The 17939-nt window shown below is 28.6% G+C and overlaps 1 protein-coding gene across 4 annotated transcripts in view; it reads right to left on the reverse strand.

Annotated features, from left to right (window-relative positions):
* The window catches only part of LOC107453230 (uncharacterized), a 67149-nt gene that overhangs the window by 18761 nt on the left and 30449 nt on the right, over positions 1 to 17939 (reverse strand). The window contains exon 1 of one of the 4 annotated variants that reach the window (XM_016069964.5): positions 907 to 1166. The exons of the other annotated variants lie outside the window; for them this stretch is intronic. The gene's annotated coding sequence lies outside the window, so the exon portion shown is untranslated. Of the gene's footprint in view, positions 1 to 906; positions 1167 to 17939 lie in introns of those variants that run through there. 4 annotated transcript variants of the gene reach the window in all.

Here is a 17939-nt window from a genome sequence, read left to right on the forward strand (position 1 = left end):
CACGATATTAGTATATCAAATATTCAATATCTTTAGTATATCGAACTAAATATACTGTATGCCATATATATATATACTTCAGTATATTTAGTATATCAAATATGAATAAATAGAAATATGGAATTAAAATCAAAAGCTAAGTTGGTAAAATTATTATACATATAACTTAAAGGCTCGTAAAGAATAGATAATAAGTAAATAGAAGTTTATTTTAATTCAAGAAATTAAAACCAAGATTACGTAACTCTTCAAATCCAAAGTTAAAAGGGAGATAATTGTAGTAAACAAAATATATGAACTTAAAAAAACAACAACACGTGAATCGAAAGTTTTTTACATGCATTATCATAAACATAATCATAATAACGAAAAAAATATAGTCACAGATACAAATTTTAAAAAAATCAAAATATTTATAGTTTAAAATAACGTTATTATAATTAACCGAAATAATAAACCAAAATTACGTAACTCTTCAAATCAAAAGTTAAAAGGCAAACAATTGTAGTAAACAAAATATATAAACTAAAAAACGAAGATAAGTATTAAAAAAAACAAGTGAAACGAAAGTTTTTTACATTCATTATTATAAACATAATCGCAATTATGTAAAAAACATAATTACCAATGCAAATCAAAATATTTATAGTTCAAAATAATGTTAGAATAATTCTTTCATGTTAAAAAAAAATACTGTAAATAATATACACTCTATGCAGACTGCAAATAAATTTTCTTTGTACACATTAAATAGTAAACGTTTAATTTAAAAAAGAATTAATAAAAACATGCATGACATAAAATAAATAGATGTTAAACAACTTAAAAATTGCCAAAGTTATGTAACAATAACATTTCATTATTCACTTTCAAAAAAGTTTAATTAAAAATTCATATTTCAATTACCTGTATTTTTCAGAGAATGAATAGAAATTCGAAAGAGAGCGATCATTTGATTGCGAATACGCGGCAGTTGATGCTTATGAATATCGCTGATAAGAGAACTGCCACTCAAGGATTGGATCCTCGTTCATTTATTTTTCCCTGCTAAACTTCCTCTTTCCTTGAGGAATTCCCTACGGCAAACGATAAAGGTGTTAAAATGTTGTTCGGACGATTGCAGCCGATGAGTCATAATTTGAATGAAAATCTCCTCGGCATCTTTTTTTTCAAACGATATTTTATATGACAAAACGATATTTTATATTTTTTTTCTTTTCTTTTTGATGAATTTGGAACTGATTAGTTGAAAGTTCCATTTTTTCGATATATCCATCTGGAGAAGAAAATTCTCTTTAAAGTTTGGAAAAAAAAAAAAACATTAGCAGTGAATTTTTAATTGTAGAAAAAATCAAAGATGCTTTATCAATTTAATAAAATTAGCTTTAAAACATGAATAAATTTTCTGGATTGTAAAATATTTAGCCTTTTGATTGTAATTTTAAGTTCCGGTTAAGATGTTTCATAGCAAAGTAAAATTTAGGTTTTATTTTTAGATTTATCATTTTTATTATTTTTTTATTGAATATTTATAAACGACGAAGTTATTGAAATATTTTTTTTCGCTTTATTTGTTATTGATTTTGCATAATATGATTATAAAAGTTTATGCCTAATAAATACCTTAAATAATAATCTAATTTATGATATTTCAATTCCAATTTGTAATTTTCCCTATTTGTAATAAGGTTTGTAATTTTCATCATAATTGCAAACCTTATTACTTAATTATTAATTTTTTCCTCATTTATCTGTTTCATAATTTTTTTATGATGTTATTATTCTTTTGATAAATTATTTTTGATATAAAAAATAATTTGGTTTAGCCAAAGCTTAACATTCTAAATGAATATGAGTATTTCTAACATTTAAATTATTTGAAATAAAAATAAGTCGATAAAAAATCATAAAGCAGATTTATACAGGTTATTGCAGATTAGGCGTTATTTTGATTAAAATATAAAGTTTGGATTTGGATAAAGTATCTTGAACAAGGAAGAGTGTTAGCATAGAACTTCACCGAAGGAAAAATATGAACAAATATCAAAATAATTTTTAAAGACCTAAAATATCTGAACTTTACAAGTTTATGTCAGGTTGGGGACAAAATGCCTAAAAATGTGCTAAATTTGAAGTTTTTTTAAGATAAAATGTAGAATAAAATGTTTTTTCATTTTTTCCTGCACTAAGTTTACAAAAGTAAAATATATATAAAAAAGTTTTAAATAAAATAATTTTAATTTATATTTTTGAAAACTATTATTCTATTTATAAATATTTAATTAAAATATTCAAAGATATTTTAAAATTTTTAGAGCTTAAACCTATAGCTAAATATAATGGTTACTAGTGTATTTAAATTGACAGAAATAAAAAAATAGTATAATATTTCTAATACCATTAATAGATGTTCGTTTTCTTTGAGCCGTGATGACTCAATGTGATAGAGCGTTCGACTTTCAATGAAGTGAACCAGGTTCGAATCCTGGCGATGGCTGGTCGATATGAATTCCGCATCCAACTCGAACCGACCACAATGCTGACATAAAATGTCCTGAGTGGTAGACGGATCACGGGTAGAGTCCCCTTGCCGTCAGGCTTACTGTGAAAGATTTTCGTGGTTTTCCTCTCCATCCAACGCAAATACGGGTTAGTTCCATCAAAGCATGAAGGCAAATTTCTCCCAATACTCGATCCAGGAATTCCCTTGTCTTCTGGGTTGGTTTCAAAATTACAAGGCTGCGGAGTTGAACATCAGTAGACGTAAACTCCAAAAATCGGGTCGGCTGTTGAACGATGGTTATAAAATAAAAGTAAAATAGATATTCGTTTAGTACCATGAAAATTTCAAAAAGCACTTTGAGCGGTATCTTTAATTGACGAAAAAGTACGAAGGATAATGTGAAAAAATATGTCTTCGATAATATAAGAATCTACATAGTTAAGGAAATTTATTTCTTATATCAACTCGATTCGAATTGGAGGAGATTTTGTTATATTATAAATATCATGGTATTATTGCAATTTGTTTAAAATTTCTTAATGCAAATATTTCTTTACAATGCTTTCTATTTTCATCAGTTTTAGGAATTTCAGCATAACCGTTGAGAGAACTATTCTATAAACAGCTGGGGAATATATAAAGAAGATACGTTTTTGAACTCGTTGCGCATTGTTTTACCTTGAAACCTTTTTCTCACCTTTTCTTTGCTTTTTGATTGGCTTTTTCTCTTATCCTGTAGTTTCATCGAATTTTATTTGAATTCGACTTGTCCGATTTTTAATATAAATATGATTTTGAGCAGCTAGATTTCCGTATATCTGGCTTTATTGCACTAAATATCAGTTTCAAGTTGAGCTTTCAAAATTTTGTGTAATTTATAGGCAGTGATCGGAAAAAATAAATCCTTTTTGTGGTTTACTTCAACTAGTTTGTTACAAATATAGTTAACTACAATTACTTTTTTTCAATTTATTGACTAGAAACTGTTTTCGAAATGTACTTTTATTTTATTCACTACAAACTATTTTCAATAAATTTGCTGGGGAATTTAATTTACACCTATGTTCAAAATGGTTTTGAATTTTAAAAGTAATTGGCCTTTATTAAACATTAGAAATTATTAAGATATATTTATCCCCGTTATTTATTCTAAAACAAATTTTTTTAAATTTGTTAATTTTTACTTTTTATAATTTGTAATTATAATTAATTTGTAAGTTTAATTAATTTGTAAATTAAATTAATTTGCAAGTTTAATTAATTTGTAAGTTCCAACTTGAGGAAGCTCATGTCCCTCCAATATTTTTTGAGAATAAGGTAGAGGAGTACTTTTAAAAATTGTGTTTGCGATTTTTGCAAAAGAATGTGTTTTTTTCCCATTCGACTACACGTTTCTGAACTCTTAAATATTACTTTTTGAGGTTTACCAATTTATATTTAGATAATTTTGCATTTGTGCAATTGTGAAAAATAAGCCTTCTTACAGCTGCGTTTTCTCTTCCATAACATTAAGGGAAGGGACATTATTAATTGTAAAGAAAATTGATACTCAATTAAAAAAAACGTTTACGTATTTGAAGCTATTAGTCTATTACAATATTTTTTGTAGGAACAGAACTTTGATGCGATAATAACAAATATGCATATAATCCCTTAAGGAACATAATTTTTTATTTTTGTAGTTCAAAATGTTCGAACTTTAGAGCTTGAAAATATGCATTCACGAGGCAACAAATATGAATATCTGTTGGTAACCATGTAATATTGCACGAAATAATAGATGAAGTAATGAATATAAATTCCCATTGTTTCATGCATTATTTTATTACAAGCCGATAAAAAATACAAGCATATAAATAAAGTTATAGCAATTTTAAAAAGTCCTTAAAAATGCTATGTTCATAAAAATTACAATGAGTTTTAAGTAAAACATGATTTTTGCATTATTTAGAATAGAAAAGAACATTTAAAAAAAAAATTTGTAAAAATTATACACATCTATGAATACACATTATACACATCTAAAAATTATACACATCTTCCCTCTGAAACCGTGTCTGTAAAACATCCTTCTCCTTCCTAATCCATGTTAGGCAGGGAAGAAAACATGCTTTTAGAAGATGACTAAAATCCAACCACATGACAGCAAAACTTCCCGGTTTGAAAGCATCGACTGAGAAGTCCTCAGCCATTCTTCAAAAACTTCCGCTTTAAAACAAACATGGGACAATAGGAATCCTGTCATCTGATAAAGCGCATCGAAAACTTTGATTTTCGAAGCTCTTACTGATATCATACTTACATTGGATAAAATTATTCGAATACTTTATAAAAAGAACATTCGGTTATTTCTGTTCCCAAAGGTTTGGAAATAGTTTTTAAAAATTAACAAAAATTTTTTAAAAGGCAATTTTTACTCGTCAATGTTTATTAGTGCTCGGCAATCTTAATGCTTTATAAAAAGAACATTTGGGTTATTTTTGTTCCCAAAGTTATGGAAATAGTTTTAAAAAATAAATAAAAACTTTACAAAGGCACATTGTTACTCGTCAATGTTTATAAATGCTCGGAAATGTTAATGCCTCATAAAAAGAACATTTGGGTTATTTTTGATCCCAAAGTTGTGGAAATAGTTTTAAAAAATAAATAAAAACTTTACAAAGGCACATTGTTACTCGTCAATGTTTATAAATGCTCGGAAATGTTAATGCCTCATAAAAAGAACATTTGGGTTATTTTTGTTCCCAAAGTTGTGGAAATAGTTTTAAAAAATAAATAAAAACTTTACAAAGGCACATTGTTACTTGTCAATGTTTATAAATGCTCGGAAATGTTAATGCCTCATAAAAAGAACATTTGGGTTATTTTTGTTCCCAAAGTTGTGGAAATAGTTTTAAAAAATAAATAAAAACTTTACAAAGGTACATTGTTACTCGTCAATGTTTATAAATGCTCGGAAATGTTAATGCCTCATAAAAAGAACATTTGGGTTATTTTTGTTCCCAAATTTCTGGAAATAGTTTTAAGAAATAAATAAAAACTTTACAAATGCACATTATTGCTCGTCAATGTTTATTAATGCTCAATATTATTTTAGAAAATATTTTAACTTGTATTTTATATTTTATAGGACAAATATACTTTCGTGAAAATTTACTACTCGAGCTAATTAATACTTAGATAAAAGTATGGTTTAAACTTTATATAGAAAGTTTTATTGCAGAGATAAGAGTAAATACAAAGAACAAAAATGCAATTTATTTTGTTCTATTGATGAACTGTTATTCGTACGGGGAGAATAAAAAAAGAAAATTATCTATAAATTATCATTGAACAACACTATGAAATCATGCACAAAGCTGAAAATAATATACCAACTAAATTAATAAAGATAAAATAATCCAAATTATTCATTTATTTACAATTAATTGTTCTGCTTTGCGTTATCTAATTAAGCAAGACCTGCTTTTTGTAGTCTCTCATTAGGCACGAAGCTATAGCTCGCTGCCAACTCGTGATTATCAAAAATCCCTGCTCGAACGGTTGGTAGTAGAATGTTCAATGTCGACAGTGTCGTTTTTCGTGTTTCAAACTATTATTGTGCCGAATTTCATCACTCTGTGTTGGATGGTTTATGATGATCTGTCTCTGGTCCCATAAAGAACGCATGGGCAGGCAAACATTTATTTAAATATAGATATATATAGATTGGACAAATTTACGAACACCTAAGATTAAGTTCAAAATAACTTTTACTTCTGTGAATTGATCCGAAAAAGAAACTTTAAAGTTCTCAACCAGTGTGTTAGGATTTTTTATTTTTTTTATTTTTTTATCTAGCCGATGCGTGTATGGAAATTTCCACAACTTAGCTTTTTCTTCCCTAGTTTCACCCGTATTATAATTCCAAATTTTAGAAAACTACAACTTATTCAGCTCATGTTTGAGAACATCTAAAATAAAGTTGTTACTCAGCTCTTCGGTCGTTATACTATACTTATAATCTACAAACACTTTATGGTAAGGACGCGCTTTTAAAAATTTTAATTTAATTAAAGCAAACAATAGCAAATACTATTAATAATTATAACACCATTAGTAGCAAAGATATTTCATCTTTTGGCAGGCAGTGACAATGTTATCTGAGACAAAACATCCACCGAAACTTATTATTCTGTTTACTTTCCTAATTTAATTTAATTTAATATATAAGTGAGTCCTTAATCTGCTTAGAAAGAAAGCTATTATATTTTAGACCTTTTTTAATGTTTTTTATATATCTTAATATTTGTATGTGCTGAAAGAACAACATGCAAAATTAATTCATTCGGATATTTTTTGATGTAAGTACGCCTCTGTTAAAAGATTAACATTCTACTTCATTAATGCTGGATAGCACGATGCATTTTAACATATGTACTGACAACATAACAAGAATCTTTTTCTTGTTATTTTTAAAAGAAAGAAAAATCAAGAAGTGTTTTTTTAATTATTAGAATTGCAGATAGAGTATTACATTTACGAGCTTGAGATTTTAATTATTTATAGCAATAAAAGTATTTCAAAAAGAAAAACAAATTCGAGATAATTATGAAAAATATAAATTGTCATAGCACAAAAGCGTTGGAGTTTTCTAAATTTTCCCCATTTCTTTTATAGTAACTTGAAATTCGATTAAGTATAAAATTTAATGATACAAAGATTTCTCCATAAGCGAAACTGATATTGCAACATTTTATTCGTTTTAGTTGTTTTCCGAATCAAATGTCCGAAATATCAGTCTAAATTAAAAGCAAATGAAAAACAAGATAGATAATAAATATCAAGTAAATAAAAAGTTATATCTGTATTTATAATAGTCCTTTATTTTCTTGGAAACGATGGGTTTATCACTGCCACTTTTAACAAACGCGTAATTTAGATAAAGTTCTTGTATTCCGAGAAAATATGCCCATTTCCTCATCTATGGGGAAAATACGTACCGTAAAACTTTCCTGCGCGGAAAATGCGGACAGGTGGCCAGAAAAAGGAATTTTTCTTTACTTATTGTTTTATCAAATTCTGTACTCAACAGTTATTTTTGTCTTTTTTTAATAATTTTACTTTAATTGGAATGGAAGATTTTTATTGTTGAACTGAGAAAATTTTAATGGAAAATGTTTTCAAATAATTCGAATCTTACAAATAATGACATAGATTTAAACTCTACATTTCAAACATGAATGTCGTCATATGTTGCATTAATTATCCTAAAATTATTATTCAACTTCGTGATTTATTTTCTACAGAAGAATTAATGCTTAATGCAACTATGTCTTAGTTTTAAAATTAGACTTTAAAATTCGCGCTAATTATAAACTGCTGGTGTAGAATTATTTATTCACAAATTTTACTTTGATGTGTGTTATGTTTTTAATTTTCCTTCCGGATCAAATTACGGTAAAAAGTACCGGCGTTCAGGATGCCGGTACCTTTTTCTGTAAAGTCCATTTGTACTGGAGCATGTTACGGAATAAAAAATCTGATGTACCATAATTTTTATAATAATAACTACCGTCAAAGTACTGAATTTTTCTTATTAAGCAAATATTACTATAAATATTACGGTACAATATTTTACGGTAAAAATGTATTTTACGGATGATGCACCCAAAATGCCGGTTTTTTATCCCTCAACTTGATTTGGAATTTCTTACGATTTACTTTACTTTTTAAAATGGAATTTTTTAGGAATATTTTCGAGTGAATAATAATTTCATGCAAAAAACCATTTTATTTTTTAAAAATTATGAGTTTTAATATTTAAAAAAATTATGAGTTTTAATTTTTTTTTAAAAAAATTGATTTATTAAAACTTGATTTAATTACCAAACCATTAAAAAAATTATTTTTATTCTAAAAATGTCCTTGGTTTACTTTATTTAATGGAAAATGAGAAAAATTTTCATTCTTTGTCAAACAAACACTTTTATTGTGCTACTTTTTATAACCTATAAGTATGTTTGTACGTACATTAAGTTATTATGTACACTGGTTATCATAAATTAAGGAAAAATCACAAAAATAGCGATAACTCTTTCAAAAGTAAGCCAAACCGTGCAAAATTTGCATATGTTGTCCACTAAGAGTAGCTGAGTAAAATTGCAATATGCAAATTAGTGGCGCTGCACTCGGCTTACGTCATCTGCCTGGAGCATAAAAGTCCAAGTTTGAGAGAAAGCACACAAATTTTACTGTGATTGCGACATTGAAAATCTGAGATAGCCAATTCGTAATAATGACCTCTAGGCATCATTTGCCTGAAGAACTACGATGGAGAGCCATCGGGAGACTAGAGGCAGGGCAGAGTCAATCAGAAGTGGCCAGATGGCTAAATGTGAGTCCATCTGTGGTTCATAGACTTTGGAGGCAATTTCAAACCACAGATTCGGCATCTAGGAGGTTCAGTCAAGGACGGCCAACTGTTACGACCAGTGCCGATGACCGATATTTGACATTAAGTGCACGCAGGAATAGAACCGCTACTCCGACACATCTTAGATCCTCTCTTGCTGCAGCCACCGGAAGGTTGGTGTCAACGTCAACTGTGCGCAGAAGGCTCCACGAAGGTGGTCTGTATGCGAGACGACCAGCCATTTGCGTGCCGCTCACATCACGCCATAGGAGAGACCGTTTGCAGTGGGCCCGACAACATGTCCACTGGACGTCAGATCAATGGAGGCCTGTTCTCTTTACGGATGAGTCCAGGTTTAGTCTAGAAAGTGACAGTAGACGTTATTTGATATGGAGAGAACCTGGGACCCGTTATCATCCATCAAACATCCGTGAAAGAGATGCATACGGAAGAGGCAGTGTCTGTGTTTGGGGAGGCATATCCTTAGGAGGGCGCACATACCTCCATGTCTTTCCAAGGGGAACCGTGAATGCTCAGGTTTATCGAGACAACATCCTTGATGCTTATGTGAATTATGAAAAATATATGTGAATTATGAAAAATATAAATTGTCATAGCACAAAAGCGTTGGAGTTTTCTAAATTTTCCCCATTTCTTTTATAGTAACTTGAAATTCGATTAAGTATAAAATTTAATGATACAAAGATTTCTCCATAAGCGAAACTGATATTGCAACATTTTATTCGTTTTAGTTGTTTTCCGAATCAAATGTCCGAAATATCAGTCTAAATTAAAAGCAAATGAAAAACAAGATAGATAATAAATATCAAGTAAATAAAAAGTTATATCTGTATTTATAATAGTCCTTTATTTTCTTGGAAACGATGGGTTTATCACTGCCACTTTTAACAAACGCGTAATTTAGATAAAGTTCTTGTATTCCGAGAAAATATGCCCATTTCCTCATCTATGGGGAAAATACGTACCGTAAAACTTTCCTGCGCGGAAAATGCGGACAGGTGGCCAGAAAAAGGAATTTTTCTTTACTTATTGTTTTATCAAATTCTGTACTCAACAGTTATTTTTGTCTTTTTTTAATAATTTTACTTTAATTGGAATGGAAGATTTTTATTGTTGAACTGAGAAAATTTTAATGGAAAATGTTTTCAAATAATTCGAATCTTACAAATAATGACATAGATTTAAACTCTACATTTCAAACATGAATGTCGTCATATGTTGCATTAATTATCCTAAAATTATTATTCAACTTCGTGATTTATTTTCTACAGAAGAATTAATGCTTAATGCAACTATGTCTTAGTTTTAAAATTAGACTTTAAAATTCGCGCTAATTATAAACTGCTGGTGTAGAATTATTTATTCACAAATTTTACTTTGATGTGTGTTATGTTTTTAATTTTCCTTCCGGATCAAATTACGGTAAAAAGTACCGGCGTTCAGGATGCCGGTACCTTTTTCTGTAAAGTCCATTTGTACTGGAGCATGTTACGGAATAAAAAATCTGATGTACCATAATTTTTATAATAATAACTACCGTCAAAGTACTGAATTTTTCTTATTAAGCAAATATTACTATAAATATTACGGTACAATATTTTACGGTAAAAATGTATTTTACGGATGATGCACCCAAAATGCCGGTTTTTTATCCCTCAACTTGATTTGGAATTTCTTACGATTTACTTTACTTTTTAAAATGGAATTTTTTAGGAATATTTTCGAGTGAATAATAATTTCATGCAAAAAACCATTTTATTTTTTAAAAATTATGAGTTTTAATATTTAAAAAAATTATGAGTTTTAATTTTTTTTTAAAAAAATTGATTTATTAAAACTTGATTTAATTACCAAACCATTAAAAAAATTATTTTTATTCTAAAAATGTCCTTGGTTTACTTTATTTAATGGAAAATGAGAAAAATTTTCATTCTTTGTCAAACAAACACTTTTATTGTGCTACTTTTTATAACCTATAAGTATGTTTGTACGTACATTAAGTTATTATGTACACTGGTTATCATAAATTAAGGAAAAATCACAAAAATAGCGATAACTCTTTCAAAAGTAAGCCAAACCGTGCAAAATTTGCATATGTTGTCCACTAAGAGTAGCTGAGTAAAATTGCAATATGCAAATTAGTGGCGCTGCACTCGGCTTACGTCATCTGCCTGGAGCATAAAAGTCCAAGTTTGAGAGAAAGCACACAAATTTTACTGTGATTGCGACATTGAAAATCTGAGATAGCCAATTCGTAATAATGACCTCTAGGCATCATTTGCCTGAAGAACTACGATGGAGAGCCATCGGGAGACTAGAGGCAGGGCAGAGTCAATCAGAAGTGGCCAGATGGCTAAATGTGAGTCCATCTGTGGTTCATAGACTTTGGAGGCAATTTCAAACCACAGATTCGGCATCTAGGAGGTTCAGTCAAGGACGGCCAACTGTTACGACCAGTGCCGATGACCGATATTTGACATTAAGTGCACGCAGGAATAGAACCGCTACTCCGACACATCTTAGATCCTCTCTTGCTGCAGCCACCGGAAGGTTGGTGTCAACGTCAACTGTGCGCAGAAGGCTCCACGAAGGTGGTCTGTATGCGAGACGACCAGCCATTTGCGTGCCGCTCACATCACGCCATAGGAGAGACCGTTTGCAGTGGGCCCGACAACATGTCCACTGGACGTCAGATCAATGGAGGCCTGTTCTCTTTACGGATGAGTCCAGGTTTAGTCTAGAAAGTGACAGTAGACGTTATTTGATATGGAGAGAACCTGGGACCCGTTATCATCCATCAAACATCCGTGAAAGAGATGCATACGGAAGAGGCAGTGTCTGTGTTTGGGGAGGCATATCCTTAGGAGGGCGCACATACCTCCATGTCTTTCCAAGGGGAACCGTGAATGCTCAGGTTTATCGAGACAACATCCTTGATGCTTATGTGCGCCCATATGCCGGGGCAATTGGTGATTGCTTCCTGTTACAGGACGATAATGCAAGACCACACAGAGCTCGCATTGTTGATGATTATCTTCAACAGGAAACAATTACTCGCATGGAGTGGCCAGCTCGATCCCCGGACTTGAATCCTATCGAGCACGTTTGGGATGCTCTAGGGAGGCGTGTATCTGCCATCAATCCGCCCCCTCAGACCCTTGCCACGCTTGCAACTGCTTTACAAGAGCAATGGCTCTCACTTCCTATTGAACTGATAGACCGCATAATTGAAAGCATCACACATCGCTGTTTGTGCTGTATTGCTTCTAGAGGCAATCATATTCCATATTAAAGGTACTTTTTCTATTGCAAACCGATACTTCCAATTTGTTTATTTTATACATGTGCTAATTTCTATACTACTATTAATGTCTGATAATTTCTTTTTATGTTGTTTAATACCTTACTATGTGTTGTATATTGTGGGTAAGTTTCATAAAATTCCATGTGTAATTTCTTGAGTTATCGCGATTTTTGTGAATTTTCCTTAATTTATGATAACCAGTGTATTTTCTTTTAATATAATAACTTTGGTATACCTTTAATTAATGAAAAATAAGGAAAACCGGTACTATTTTTTAAGCAAACAATTTTATAAATGGGTTATTGGGTACTTGCAGCAGAATTGGGTACTTGCAGCTCGAGAAGAATTGAAGTGATTATGCCTAACCATGTGATTTAAATCAGATTTAATTGGTAAGACATGTCACGCGTCTGTGTCGAACCTGATTGGCTCCTAAATCGCCAAATGCCCCAGTTTACCTACGATGACGTCACTCGTAGGTTTTCCAATTATTTTCTTCTAAGCAATTTTAAACGTTTGTTTTAAAAAACAAATTAATAACTGAATAGGAAAAGAAAATTTCACAAATCACCTATAATTAAAAAGATTAAAAAAGAGATTCAAAATTACTTTTACACTAAATCAAATGAAAAAATATTTTTAAAATTAAAGTGAATAAAATTTTAAGCAAACGATTTTATAGAACGATATTTTTTAATATTTTTTCATTAACAATTTCAAAATTCTTTATTGTTTAAAATAAATTACGATACTTCTTTTAACTTATTGAAACTTCTTTTAGAGATTAAATAATTTTACGGAAACCGTAAGCAAGACGCGAAAAAGTTTAAGTAACTTTAAAAAAATATTTTCCATTTTAATAAATATCATTATCAGAAATAATTGAAAAAGTTTTTAAATGTTGTAAGTGAAAATGCTGTTCTTTTTGAAATTCAACGAAGGTGCATATTAACTTTATGACTGGCTGTATTGGGTAATTTTTGCAAAAAAATTTTTTTAAAAATTAAGCACTTTTCCATTTCACCAGAGCAAGCGCTAAAGTTGCCAATGAAAAACCACCGGGTTTTTGTAAATTCATTTTTTTTTAATTTTTATTTTAATTTTTTGATAATAATAATGATAATTATAATAAAAATAGAGCATTTACTTACGTCGACGAAACCGGAAAGTACCAAAAATTATTATACAATTTAATATCATTTAAAAAAAAAATAAGATTTCAACTGTTATGGACAAACAAGATTATTAGATAAGATTTAGTTGCAAAAGTAAATACTATTGTTCTGTATTTTTAATTTCCTTTATCATTAAAAATCTTAGATTTTAATGGAATTAATCTTCAAATTGAAAGAATTTCCTTTTGAAAGAACTTTTGTAATTAATAACTTTAAATTCATTTACAAATGGCATTTTACACCAAATTAATTAAATTGTTTAAATATATTTTTGCAAGAACTGTCATCCTAAATATTTTATTTCATGTATTTATTACATTGAAGTAAAATTATAAGGAAAATTAATAAAATGTATTTTTATAATTTTTAATTATCTAGGGGTATATGGAAAACTTTAAAAAAATCATTATAGTTTATGAATAATTTACATGCCTAATATACTCTATTAAAATTCATAAACTAAGATAATACAACCGTATTATATGGTAAGAATAATTTATATTCAGGGGTCTATCCAGACATTTTGTGAAAGGTCCGTTTTTCGTGAAATTGTAAAAAAATTACTCACATTCTTTCAACCAGGGTCCGCTTTTATGAATTTGTGCAAATAGGGTCCGTTATTGCAACAAAAAAATAAAACTTTTTGAAGGAGTTTTTAAATTGTAAAGACATACAAGATTATGCTCAACACTGTAAAATTATAATTAAAAAAATTAAATTTTAAAAAATAAACATCAATTGCTGCTTCTAAATTAGAGATGCAACATACAAATAGTTGGTATTTAGCCTATACTGCTGAATGCAGAATATTCATTTCGGACGAATAATGGAAGAATCGTCTGCCGAAGACAAAACTTAATTCGTTTACATCCATCTTTCTTGTTTTCTGCCCTGGAAAGGGTTTATTCAATTAACAAAACAATAATAAAGATAAAGAAATGTGTGAAGGGTCCGATTAAATGAAAAATCATTTTGTGAAGGGTCCGTTTTTAAGTTAAAATATTTTGTGAAGGGTCCGTTTTAAAGTTAAAATATTTTGTGAAGGGTCTGTTTTTATAAAAAGACATTTTGTGAAGGGTCCGTAAACGGACCCAAATTTCTTCTAAACAGACCCCTGATATTGGTACTCACTATTCACATTCAATATTGAGACAATAAAATAATCTCAGTATTTGATACAAATAATTTATATACTCGGTATAGTTAATTCGAATTCCTACACCTAAATAGTGAAACTAATAATAATTTTTTTGGTATACTCTATTCAAACTCATATACCTAGTAAATAATATTATCTCCGTATATGATACAAATAATTCATATACTCATAGCACTCGATTTAAATTCGTATGCAGGGATGAAAAAATCATATTATTATCTATGAAAAACTTGTATTGCCAATACAGTCTGCTATAATCAGGTACCAAGAAAGTGAAATTATCTCAGTATATGATCTGAATAATTCGTACTTATAATATAGCCAATTCAGATCATGAACTGAGATAGGCCTCAGTAAGTGAGTTGTCTTCTGTAAAATTGTTCATATACTGTATTAGACAAGTATTTTAAAACGCATATACCAAGACAATAAAATTATCTCAGTGATATGAATAATTCATGTATTTTCTATGTTCTATTCAAACTCATATACTGAGATAATAAATTTCTGATGTCATATGATCTCGAATGAAAGAAGTATAAGTGGGAAAATTATATGCACTCGTAAATAAATATGTGTTTCATAGTTCTTTAATAATAGTAAAAAAATATCTTGCATCTCAAGGTATACAAATTTTTACGTCATTTAAAAAAATGCAATTTTATATGGCTAAATTTGAAATTTAAAAGTAATCGATCAAATAATTCTTGAGAAATCAAATTTTAAATTTACGGCTTCTTTGAAATTGTTGTAGAATATTATTAAATAAAATAACAAAATATGATAAATAATTATTAATTTTCTTTTGTATAGAATTATGTATCTTTGGATAAGTAAGCTTCATAATTGTGTGCAAATTTGTTTTTATTTTTTAAAAAGAAGAAGAAAAAAACTCTTGAAATATGGCGAAGTACTCAAAAAGTAAAATTAACATCAAGGAGCCCAAACTTTCCATATCTGTCCTAACCAAGCTATTGAAATCAAATATCCCAGATTGCTTTGCAATTGTAAATAAGTTTAATATGAAAGATAAGCAGAAAACAAACTTAACAATATGAAGCAAAATAAAATAAAAAATTGTTGCAATTAGATATATTAATCTAACAATCGTATAAAATGATTGATTAAAAAAAAAATTATATATATATATATATATATATATATATATATATATATATATATATATAATTATTCAGATATGCAGCATATTCTTCGTGAACAAATGATGACCCCAAAAAGAAGATATATACATAAATATATTTTTGAAACTTATATTTACTTTTAATGATTGCAACTTAATGAAAATAATTAAAACTTCTATGAATAGTGGGCTTAAAAGCGATAAAACCAAAAATTTAAATCGAACGTATAAAATAATCGGTTTTGTTAAAAAGTGGTTACGAAATTACGTTATTAATTACAAAATAATAACAATCACAAATACTTGCCTTTAAAAACGAATAATAAATAAATAAAAACTTAACCGAATAAAAGCCCTTATCTCTTTTAAACATAATCTATTTGAAGGGATTTTATGTGGTTTTTGAGGTTTTCTTTATTCTATTTTTTCTTATTTTTTCCAAATGATTTTATTTATTTATTTATTTATTTATTGCGGTTACTTACAAACAAACTTCAAGTACCACAGTTATTTATATTTAAAGATTTCTTACTGGAATGTTTAAAAACATTTATTTTGTGTTTAAAAACTTATATTAATTTCGATTAAAGCGCTGAAAAAAATCACCCATGAAAATTGGAGATTAAGCAACGCTCATTTCCCACTATGTCTACATTTTAGATTAAAGAAGCGTTAAATTGCATTTCATTTCGTTCTTTAGACGATTCGGATAGAAAAAAAATGTGTTATATTAAAAAGAAAACTCCAATAACGAGATAAAAATTCAGTAAACATGAAGGCGAAAAGATGGAATAGAATTTTCCCTATTCAACCCTTTACTTCCTCAAAAAATTCCCTCCGTTCTCTTGATTTGTCAAACACGGGCGTTTTTTCCTAGAAAAAGCGCCCCGAGAGAAAAATAAACACACTCTTGCGTCATGTCGTTGTAATATGTTGTAACAGCGCCGGGCTGCTATCATTTTATTGGTTGATTCACTCATTCACTTCCCGATTTATTTCGCGCTCTTTTCTTTGCTTTTGTTTTGAAAATAGTATACTTCAGCTGTACTTTCAGATTGTAGCTGAAATAAGGGATTTATTAAAATAGTTTTGAAACGCTATTTTTCAAGTTAAAAGAAGTTATTTTTCAAGTTTAACGGTCGGAGGTTATTGTTTTTATTTTGTAACCTTGAAATCTATAAGCTAGGAGAAATGAGGCCGTATATTATTGACGCAACTGAAGATCATTTTTAATTGTTCTAAATCTTATTTTCGGCCAAGGCGATTTATTATTCGCGTGTTTTACTAATCGTCGAGTTAGAGAATCGTATTCATAACTTTCTTATATACATTACCAAGGATAGAATTGTATGCTGTTTATTTAATTAATTTATTTATTTTTAATTTTATTAATTTCACTAATCGTCGAGTTAGAGAATCGTATTCATAACTTTCTTATATACATTACCAATGATAAAATTGTATGCTGTTTATTTAATTAATTTATTTATTTTTAATTTCACTAATCGTCGAGTTAGAGAATCGTATTCATAACTTTCTTATATACATTACCAAGGATAAAATTGTATGCTGTTTATTTAATTAATTTATTTATTTTTAATTTTTTTAATTTCACTAATCGTCGAGTTAGAGAATCGTATTCATAACTTTCTTATATACATTACCAAGGATAGAATTGTATGCTGTTTATTTAATTAATTAATTTATTTTTAATTTTTTTAATTTCACCAATCGTCGAGTTAGAGAATCGTATTCATAACTTTCTTATATACATTACCAAGGATAGAATTGTATGCTGTTTATTTAATTAATTTATTTATTTTTAATTTTTTTAATTTCACTAATCGTCGAGTTAGAGAATCGTATTCATAACTTTCTTATATACATTACCAAGGATAGAATTGTATGCTGTTTATTCTATTTATTTATTTATTTTTAATTTTTTTAATTTCACTAATCGTCGAGTTAGAGAATCGTATTCATAACTTTCTTATATACATTACCAAGGATAGAATTGTATGCTGTTTATTCTATTTATTTATTTATTTTTAATTTTTTTAATTTCACTAATCGTCGAGTTAGAGAATCGTATTCATAACTTTCTTATATACATTACCAAAGATAAAATTGTATGCTGTTTACTTTGTTTATTTATTTATTTTTAATTTTTTCTTAATCATTTACTTATGTTTGGGCATTTTTTTTTCTCTCAAGATATTCAATAGAGTAAATTTCAATACGG

This window comes from Parasteatoda tepidariorum, chromosome 1, assembly GCF_982258835.1.
Source record: "Parasteatoda tepidariorum strain Cologne lab strain chromosome 1, Ptep-v5.0, whole genome shotgun sequence".
NCBI lineage: Eukaryota > Metazoa > Arthropoda > Arachnida > Araneae > Theridiidae > Parasteatoda > Parasteatoda tepidariorum.